The sequence below is a fragment of the Phoenix dactylifera genome, chromosome 10, assembly GCF_051530095.1.
Source record: "Phoenix dactylifera cultivar Ajwa chromosome 10, Ajwa_hap1_PhDact_Kaust_v1.1, whole genome shotgun sequence".
Lineage (NCBI taxonomy): Eukaryota > Viridiplantae > Streptophyta > Magnoliopsida > Arecales > Arecaceae > Phoenix > Phoenix dactylifera.
Window position 1 is genome coordinate 22,053,865 of NC_143199.1, and position 10,699 is coordinate 22,064,563.

Consider the following 10,699-nt stretch of genomic DNA (forward strand, 5'->3'; position numbering starts at 1 on the left):
CGTATTAACCATGGAGGATGAGTAGCTGTAGAATATCCTTGTGGTGCAGTAGCTGTTGAGAACGAGAAATTATATCCTACACCATATGTATTATATAAGTAGTGCACTATAAAGATAAATCAAAATGAGATGAGCAGGCGGCAATTTTGGAGCCTACAGAAATCGAGAGATGTGATTGGTGTGGTGCAGTACCATAAGTACCTTATGGTGTATGGTATAGAATATAATTTGCCACGAAGGAGGTGCGCATGCTCTGACCCATTATTCTAGCACCATGCAAGAGAGTCCTACTAATCAAGATGGTCAATGTCCCAGGTGGACCACATATTATATTATCTACCATGTTTGCATCTAAAATCAATATTTCAATAATGCCGGCATCTCTAATTAAATATGGCCTCATCAGAAACAATTTTCTCCTGAAGGGCACTTTTCGTCCAATGTGATTTGGGCTGGGTATATTCTTGTGGGAAATAGTGGTTTATAGCCATTGTAAAGGAAAAACAACAAAATTTTTGCTAAAATAATTATCCAACGTATCAAAAATTAGTTCTATAATGGCATGTAAATTTGGTTTTAAATTATATATTTATGTTTCTTTGGAGGGATGATGGAAATGTAAAAATCCAAACTATCATTCACTTTTTATAAGGAACTTAATAGCAGGTTATGAAGCCCTTTATTTCTAGATGTGACAAATTGAGATGTCATCGGGCTTGACTTGACATAATGCCAATTCTAACATTGTAATTGAATTTTGATTTCTAGATACTTTTTGTAGTCTACGTTACGTTCAATTGTTTGGATTTTAAATTTGGATAGTCTATCGTTAATTTCAATTGTCAAGTTTTTTTTTCAAGGAGTTGATATGAAGTATGCAGTCTAACTCTTAAAACATAATGGAAATCTTAATGTCAAGTTTATGAGCATATGCGGTCATATGTTCCTAGCGTTGGAAGGGCATTTCTTAATGGGTCTTTTGGATCTCAATTTTCCATGCATCTCTTCGTCACAGAAACACCTGTTTCTTTTCAACCCTTTCCTTACAACCTCTAAGATCCTACAACTTGTGTAAACCCTATGCAATATGAAATTATTTTATTTCTGGATTCCCTACACGTAACTTTTAACTTTGACTTTACATAAGAACTTCATGTTTCCATGCAGAGTTTACGGGACTAATGAAGATTGCTACTTGGAAAGCTTTAAAGGACTTTCTATACGCTGGAGATACATCGTCAAAATTCACCAGCAGTTTGTACAGTAAGTGGGGCCAATTAACATCACAAGATGGAAAACTACTTTACGTTTCAAAATTTGCAGGATATTTTTAGGAAGTTTCACTTACATCTCTCTTAGTTAAAAAAAATTCAATTAACTCCCTTAAGTCCATTAAGTGATGCAATGTTCCACCTCATCCCAATGGCAAATGGTGAAACTTCTTAATGGTGGATACATAAGGTGGATACACAGGCTTCTCTGCAACTAGGGTTTCCTGCTGTGAAGTTGCATGTCCCCTGTTGCAATCCTCTTGTTATGCCCCAGATGGTTTGAGATGAAGTTGCTTTGTTTCTTGTTGCAACCCTTTTGCTGTGCACTTGATGGTCTGAGCTGCAGCACAAACCTGTCCACACATCAATTCAATTCAATGATATAGCACAAACTGTTGAATTAAATTAAATATTTTAAAATTTTGAAAACTAAATTAATCAACGGCCAAGTGGCAAGCATCCGTACACAAGCAAGAAAGCAAACATGAAAAAATTCCCAAAGAAAGCAAACCATGACAAGTGTCATGCATCCAGCGCAAGAGTAAGAATGGAAATGCCCCTCAAAAGAAGGAAGGAAGCATGAACGGCCAAGATGCAATAAGCCGAAGAATCAAAGAAGCACAAAAAGACACGTTATCAATCCACGGGAGGGGAATCTTCTTCTTTTGACATGCCTGAGCCTATATAAAGGGCTCTAGGGATCATTTCAAAAACAATCAAAATTTTCTCTTCTCCCTATTCCAAAAGTCTAGATAAAAAGGACTCTAGGGATCATTGGGGAGAAAAGAAATAAAGAAAATTTTTCTTCTCCTCATAATTTTTCTAAGTTTCTTTTGAGGTATCTGCAAGCGTGAACGTGCTCTTCTTTCTTCCCTGGAGGCGCACTGACGGGGAAGACGTGGTTCTGTATTGGGTCGTCGTATCTCTAGGAGATCTGTGCCAGCAGACCCGTGCGTGGGGGGCATAAACTTTCCTGGGACAACGCATCAGCGTGCTTCGATCCACAGGCCATCTTCTCTCTCTTTCTTCATTTTATTATTATATTGTCAAGTTAATTATTTGCTAGTTTATTCTTCTTATTTATTGTTTTTGAATATTAGAAATATTTAATTTATCAATTATATTTGTGTGTCTAGGCTAACAATCTAAAAAAGTTTATGTACTGTTAGCACTAGATTTTTAAATTGCAATATTTATTATATATTTTGCTGCATAATTGTAAATTGTTATATTTTAACTGTTACACATTTATGCTAGCTTTACTTTAGTACTTAATTTTCCATGCAAAATTTTAGATTGCTTAACCTCCAAGAGGTTTATTAATACCTCCATTTGGACTTCTCACGGAGTAATTTCCAGATTCCATTCAAACGAAAATTCAGAAATTGGTTAATTTATAGGAGCTAGCTTAATATTGTACTTAGGATAAAATTGAACAATATCTAGTGAAATTATCTATTGAATAACGGTGTCTAAGAAAAGCTTGTCAAAAAGGCATACATGCCTAAGAAAGGCTGGTACTTAAGTGAGCCAAGTGCTCCACCACCGATCTGAAGCTGATCTGGCTGTTATTCTTTAGATTTTTCAATTAGACATCTAAAGTTCAAATTAGATATCGGTGTAATAATTTGATATATACCCTTCTCATTTTTACATGTGTCAAAATTGTGTTAAGCTACAAATTAATGGCTTCCCACACATCTGAAAATGTTAGTGCTAAATCTGAAAAGTTTGATGGTCAAAACTTTAGGAGGTGGCGGAATCAAATACGGTTCTTGCTCACCATCCTAGGCTTGATTTCTACCATTGGTGAGAGTACTACTAAAGTCAATAATGGGTCTAACCCATTTGCTCTCCTTCCCCATTTGATTTTCAGCATGTGCCCTGCATGGGAGAAGTTTGAATTTGAATTTGAATTTCACCCCATATGGCTGATTAGGAAGTAGTTTCAATTATCCCGCCAACAAGCCATGTATGGTATATGAGTCTTAGGTCTATATAAGAGAGTCATAGACCTTTTGTGAGAAAATATCTTTGATCATTATATTTGATTTTTAATGCACTTGACTTAATCCCAAAATCATAACTTAAAAATAATGACAAATGTGAGATATGTGTAGAGGCCAAATTACCTAAAACATCCTTTCATTCTGTAAGTAGAGATTTTGATCTCCTTGAACTCATATATAGTGATGTATGTGACTTAGGAAGAACCTCAAGGGATAAAAACAAATATTTTGTAACTTTCATAGATGACCTTTTTAGATACTGTCACCTCTATCTTATTGAAGCTAAAAATGAGGTCCTAAATAAAAATCAAAGTCTATAAAACAGAGGCTGAAAACTAACCAGATAAAAAGATTAAAATCTTAAGAGGTGAATATGCCTCATTTGAGCTGACCCAGTTCTGTGAAGAACATAGGATAATTCATGAAGTGACAGCTTCTTATTCACCCCAATCTAATGGAGTAGCTGAGAGAAAGAATAGAACCTTAATGGATACGATTAATTGTATGTTAATTAGTTCAGGTGCACCGGAAAATCTTTGGGAGAAAGCACTAGTAATTGTATCTTATATCTTGAATAGAATTTCATTCAAACATAATGATAAAACTCCATATGAAATCTGGAAACATAGGAAACCTAACCTAAAATACTTAAAAGTGTGAGGTGCTTAGCTAAAGTAAAAATTTCAGAAAATAAAAGAAAGAAATTGGATCCAAAATAGTAGATGCAATATTTATAGGATATGCAATTGAGAGTAATGCTAATAGATTTTTTCTCAAATAAATGAAATTAATAACAACACCATAATGAAAGCAAGAGATGCAATATACTTTGAAAGTATATTTCCTTTTAAAACAAGGATAAGTGATCAAATAAATACCAATAATAATTTAGGGACTAGTTCTAGCAGAACCAGATTTAGAAAAGAAGAAGAATAAACTGAACCTAGAAGAAGTAAAAGAACTAGAGTTGAAAAGAACTTTGGAGAAGACTACTACACATTCCTAATAGAAGACTCTCCTACTTCTTTAGAGGATGCCTTGAAATCTCTAGATGCCCTCTTATGGAAAGAAGCAATAGATAATAAAATGCAATCCATAATCCAAAACCACACTTGAAAATTGGCGGACCTACCCCCAGGAAGTAAACCTATAGGGTGTAAATGGATCTTTAAGAAGAAACTTAGGCCAGATGGAACTGTAGACGAATATAAGACTAGGTTAGTAGCCAAAGGTTTTACTTAAAAATCTGGAATTGACTTCTTTGATGTTTATGCCCCTGTAGCTAGAATCACTACCATTAGGATTTTTGTTGCATTGGCTTCCATTCATAAGCTGGTTATACATCAAATGGATGTTAAAACCGCTTTCTTGAATGGGGACCTAGATGAAGAGATCTACATGAACCAACCCGAAGGTTTCATTGTCCCAGATCAAGAGAAAAAGGTATGTAGGTTGATTAGATTCTTTATGGTTTAAAACAAGCCCCCAAACAATGGCAACTTAAATTTGATGAAATAATCCTAACTAATGGATTTAAAATTAATAACACAGATGAATGTGTATATTATAAAAAAGAAGAATAACAAAATTATAATCTTATGTTCATATGTAGATGATATCCTAATTTTTAGAATAGACTTAGAAATTATTAATGAAGTAAAACAATTTTTATCTCTAAAATTTGACATAAAAGATTTAGGAGAAGCAGACCTAATCCTTAATACTAAAATCATGAGGAATGAAGATGGAATAACTTTGTCCCAAAGCCACTATGTGGAGAATATTCTTAAAAAGTTTCACTACTCTGATTGTCATCCTATATCTACTCCCTATAATCCATCTCTTCATCTAAAGAAGAACTTAGGTGATCCAGTCAATCAAAGCTTGTATGCCCGGATCATTGGTTTTTTAGAATTTTTTGCAAATTATACCAGACTTGATATTGAATACTTTGTGAACCGACTGAGTAGATATACTCACAATCCTAATAATGATCATTGGACTGCTCTAGAAAGAATTCTTAGGTATCTTAAGGGTACCATATCTCTGGGATTACACTATTGTGGTTATTCTGTTGTTCTGGAACGCTATAGTGATGCCAACTGGATCAGTGATACAGTTGACACCAAATTCACCACTGGTTTTGTCTTTCTTTTAAGAGGTGCAGCTGTATCATGGAAGTCTACCAAACAAACTGTAGTGGCTAGGAGCACCATGGAATCTGAAATGATTGCCCTAGATACCACTAGCATTGAGGCCGAGTGGCTTAGAGATCTACTGATAGATTTACCTCTTGTGACTTCACCATTACCTTCTGTATCTATTCATTGTGACTGCAGATCTATTATATATAAATGCAATCAAGAGAATGCAAATGTAAAAATGAATAGGCACTTGAAAGTGCGCCATAAATCATTGAGATATAAATTAAAGAATAACTTGATTGCACTAAATTTTGTAAGATCCGAAAAGAATCTAGCTAATCAGCTTACCAAAGGATTGTCTAGAACAGTGGTTCTAGAGTTATCGAGGGAGATGGGGCTAAGCCTATAAGTAAAGTCACCACGGTGGTAACCCAATCTAAAAAGGTTCAATGGGTAGAAACAAGCTAGATAGGTGACTAATGAGGAGCACTATTTATTTTTCCCATCCCTAGGGCAACAGTGCTTATAAAAAGCAAGGGTTAGGTTGAGTTTTTACTCTTAATGAATCCGAGACCCATGAGGCAGGGTACCTACTTGCTCGCACCCTTTTTAGGATTCACCTATATGCGTGTAGTCGTGAGGTCGCGACTGTGGAAAGTGGGCTGTTTCCTAATAACACACATGAAGAGATACCTGCGCATGGCCATAAAGTGCAAACCCGTTTCGAGCATGTTCACGCTATATTATGTGTGCTGTTGATGAAATCTGAGCCATGGACCAAGGTTCAAGGCATAGTCCACCTTGGCTCCACAGAGGTAATCAATTGTCACTAAGTGAAGATTCAAACCGAAAGGTGCCTACACCTATTACATAATATAAGATATTCAGCATTTTATTTTAATTTTTTTTAATTTTATTTTGATTTTAAATTTTTTTAAATATTTAATTTATGTGGGGGATTGTTGAATTAAATTAAATATTTTAAAATTTTGAAAACTAAATTAGTCAATGGCTAAGTGGCAAGCATCCATGCACAAGCAAGAGAGCAAACATGGAAAAATTTCCAAAGAAAGCAAACCATGACAAGTGTCATGCATCCAGCGCAAGACCAAGAATGGAAAGGCCCCTCGAAGAAGGAAGGAAGCATGAACGGCCAAGATGCAATAAGCCGAAGAATCAAAGAAGCACAAGAAGACATGTCATCAATCCATGGGAGGGGAATCTTCTTCTTTTGACATGCCTGAGCCTATATAAAGGGCTATAGGGATCATTTCAAAGACAATCAAAATTTTGTCTTCTTCCTATTCTAAGAGTCTAGATAAAAGGGCTCGAGGGATCATTGGGGAGAAAAAAAATAATTTTTTTTTTCCTCATAATTTTTCTAAGTTTCTTTTGAGGTATCTGCAAGCGTGAACGTGCTCTTCTTGTTTCCCTGGAGGCGCACTGACGGGGAAGACGTGGTTCTGTATTGGGTCGTCGTATCTCTAGGAGATCTGTGCCAGCAGACCCGTGCATGGGGGACATAAACTTTTCTGGGACAACGCATCAGTGTGCTTCGATCCACAGGACATCTTCTCTCTCTTTCTTCATTTTATTATTATATTGTCAAGTTAATTATTTGCTAGTTTATTCTTCTTATTTATTGTTTTTGAATATTAGAAATATTTAATTTATCAATTATATTTGTGCATCTAGGCTAACACAAACATGTTCACAAACAAAAACCTGGCATGCTTGATATGCATGGAAGTGGAATTGAGAGCTGACAATGAACTGAAAATCAAAGGAGGAAGAACACTTGAATTGCAAGTTGACAATGCAAAGCAGCTTCAAATCTTTCAAACTGGAATTTATACATAACTGATCCAGGACTTTGGAATTAGTTGAAGAAAGGCTCCACAATGCATAATAGAACTGGAACCTGGCATTGAACTGAATCTGGCATTTTTGAAACGTAATTCTCCTATAAATGAACCGACACCGACTCAGGAAAAAAATTGAATGGCAGATTGCATTCACATCACAATATGTGCTTAACAAAACCAAAAACATTTCCTGCCTCATTCACACCAATAAATAAGTGCTTAACATTGGTTCGGACACCATAATGTCAACGAAAGCATTTATTTCACATTCATTCACATCAACAAAACCTGTCAATTCAACGCTCCTATACACAATCCTTTTGTCATTTTGTTGTGAGGGGAGAAGAGGCAATTGCCTTGCATCTCCTTGAGAGGAGGTCTAAATCCCATGCGTAGGTGGAGGCACTTCTCCAATGCTCTGGATCCAGTATGTTTTTGACTAGGTGAAACCTACAAGCACCACCATAAATTAATCAAATGTATCATGATAATAGAGTTGGCTGCATTGCAGATCATGATGGGCGAGCAACAATTCAAGTGGAGTGTGGGCGCATTGCTGCATACCAGGAACTGGCTGAATGATATGCTCATAAGCCTTCATATAAATTGCCCTGTACTACTAATAAAGATAGTCATAAAGAAGATGGAACAATTCTCAAAGTTTGAAAAACCAATAGCTCAGGTGAATCGGCACATCATCCTCACATTCGGCAAGGATGATGCTCTGAGATCCATCATGGCGCAAAGGGAGAATATTCCTCCTGCTGCTCTACATGGAGACACAACAGAATGAGTTAGGATTTGACTTTTTATTTTTTTGATTCAATTGTACAAAGTTGGTTATTTGATTCCTTTGTAATGCTACAGACATGCTATATATATGGATACATCTGTGTACAAAACATACAGAAGGAATGAATTAACCATTCACAAATCCGTTGTTTATTCTCTCTTGCTCTGTTTCTTTCTCTCTATATTTCTCTATTTCAATGTATTTCTCTCATTGAAACTTTACTTTCACTCTCTGAACTTTTCGTTTCTGAAACTTTTCCTCCTCCTCTGTTCTAAAACTTAACATGGTATCAGAGCGGGGCTTGCGACTTACAATCCTCTCATCCTCTACATCTCTGCGTTATCATTATCACATTCTATTTCTCCTAGATGGCTGAAAATCCCCGTACCACATATTCAATTGTTCCTTCGAATCCCTTTGCTTCTAGTTCTTTTCCTTCTGAAGATCCGAATAGTCCCTTCTTTCTTCACCATAGCGATAATGCCAATACCCTAGTGGTAACACCTCCATTGACTAGTTTAAACTACCTCTCATAGAGCCGATCCTTCTCTCTAGCCATTTCTATCAAGAACAAGCTTAGTTTTCTTGATGGAAGTATTCCCACTCCAGAAATTACAGATCCTCTATATGTCCCTTGGCTGAGATGCAACAACCTCATTCTTACCTGGATCATAAATTCTATTTTGAAGGAAATTGCCTCCAATGTTCTATTTATCAAGTCTGCAAAGGAGGTGTGGAACAAACTCAAATCAAGGTTTGCACAACCAGATTGTTGCCCAAGGTGACAAGCCAAGAGGGGGAGGGGGGAGGGGGGGTGAATTGGTTTCTTTAAATTTTTACTATCTTAATTTAGTCAATCGATAAGTGAGTGAAGTTAAAACCAATACACAATGCAAACACACAAGAAGTATAGTGGTTCGGTGCTCTCCTAAGCACCTACGTCCACTCCCCAAGCGACCCCTTGGGAATTCACTATAATCCCGCGGATTACAGTTGGATTGTTTTCCGGGTTCACAATCCAAAAACCTTTACACTTTGGTTTTCCGGGATCACCAAAAATCTATGTTGGTTTTACGGGCTCACCAACGAACCTTCACAATTGGTTTTACGGGTTCACCAATAAACCTACACCGTTGGTTTTACGGGCTCACCAACAAACCTTTACAAGGTGATTAAAAGAGAAGAAGAAGATTGAAACTCCTATATGAGCAAATATAACAATTATAAGCTACAAAGAAGAGTTTAGAATATAGTTATCGCTTGATGAGACTTCTCTCTTCTTTGTCAAGAATGCTTCACTCTTCAAGGATGGATGGAGCTCTTAATGTCTCTTGGAATCTGCTCAACCACTTTCTTTTGACTCTTGAGTGAAGCACTTGAATAAAGAAAGTTAGGGCTCTTGTCTTTCTTGTGTAAGTTTTGATATTTTGCAAAAGGATCTTTTCTCTGATGAATAGTGTCCCTTTAAATAGTTGTTCTCATCCATTGGACATCCCCCATTGGTCAGATTTCAAAAACTAGCCGTTACTTGCTGTTGGGAGGACAAAAAGTACTTAAGCAGAACTAGCCGTTATGCTTGTGTCCGTGCTTAGGTCGACCCAAACTTTTCTGGGGTCGACTCAACCCACTGTTCATCAGACTTGGGGTCGACTCAACTTTCACTGGGTTGACCCAACTTTCACTTGGGTCGACTCATGCAACATTGGGGTCGACCCTCTCAGGAAACACAGAACCTTGTATTTCAGCCTTCCTTCACTTGGGTCGACTCAACTCTTTTTGGGTCGACTCAAGGATCAGTTGGGTCGACTCAATTTCCACTTGGGTCGACCCTCTCAGGGATTCCAGAGAACCGATTTTTGAATGACATAGCCTTTGGGTCGACTCATGTTCAGTTGGGGTCGACTCAAGGTTGGGTCGACTCAAATTCCATTTGGGTCGACCCTCTCAGGAATTCCAGAGAACTGTTTTCTTGAGGCTTGAAGATGGGGTCGACTCTGCCTTTACTTGGGTCGACCCAAGTACTGTTCATCCGTGCCATTTTTGCAGAAGTGTGCCAGATGGTTCCTTGATGTGCCGGGGTCGACTCCACCAATCTTGGGGTCGACTCATTCCACACTTTGCTGCAACTTAGGGTTAGATTCATCCATATAATCAATGAAATATTTTTTAAGCAATTTTGAATATATGTCATGGTGGTGCTATATACTCTTAACAATGAAAATTACTATCATCTCCTTGAGAGTACGTTTTACTTGAAACTTTGCCGAATTAGAATTTAGAATTCACTATCATTCTTCAAGCAAATTTTACTTATTATTAATCATTGAAATACATCTTGATCTCATTCTACTTATGTACCGAGAGTGACGAACTTAGTAATGATGTATCATATTACCTTGTAAAATTTAATTAGATATTCCTTCAATGGTTGAGTTAATCATCAAAATACTACTATCATCCTCAATCTTCCCCTTTTTGATGATTACAAAATATTGAGTATGAGCAGATTGTTACTTAAGTTAAAATCCGTTTTTAGAAGAGCTCAAGTTGCTGAATTTCAGCTTTTCAAATTTGAGAGTGAAGTCTCCCCCTTTTTCATCCAAATATTGCCAATTTG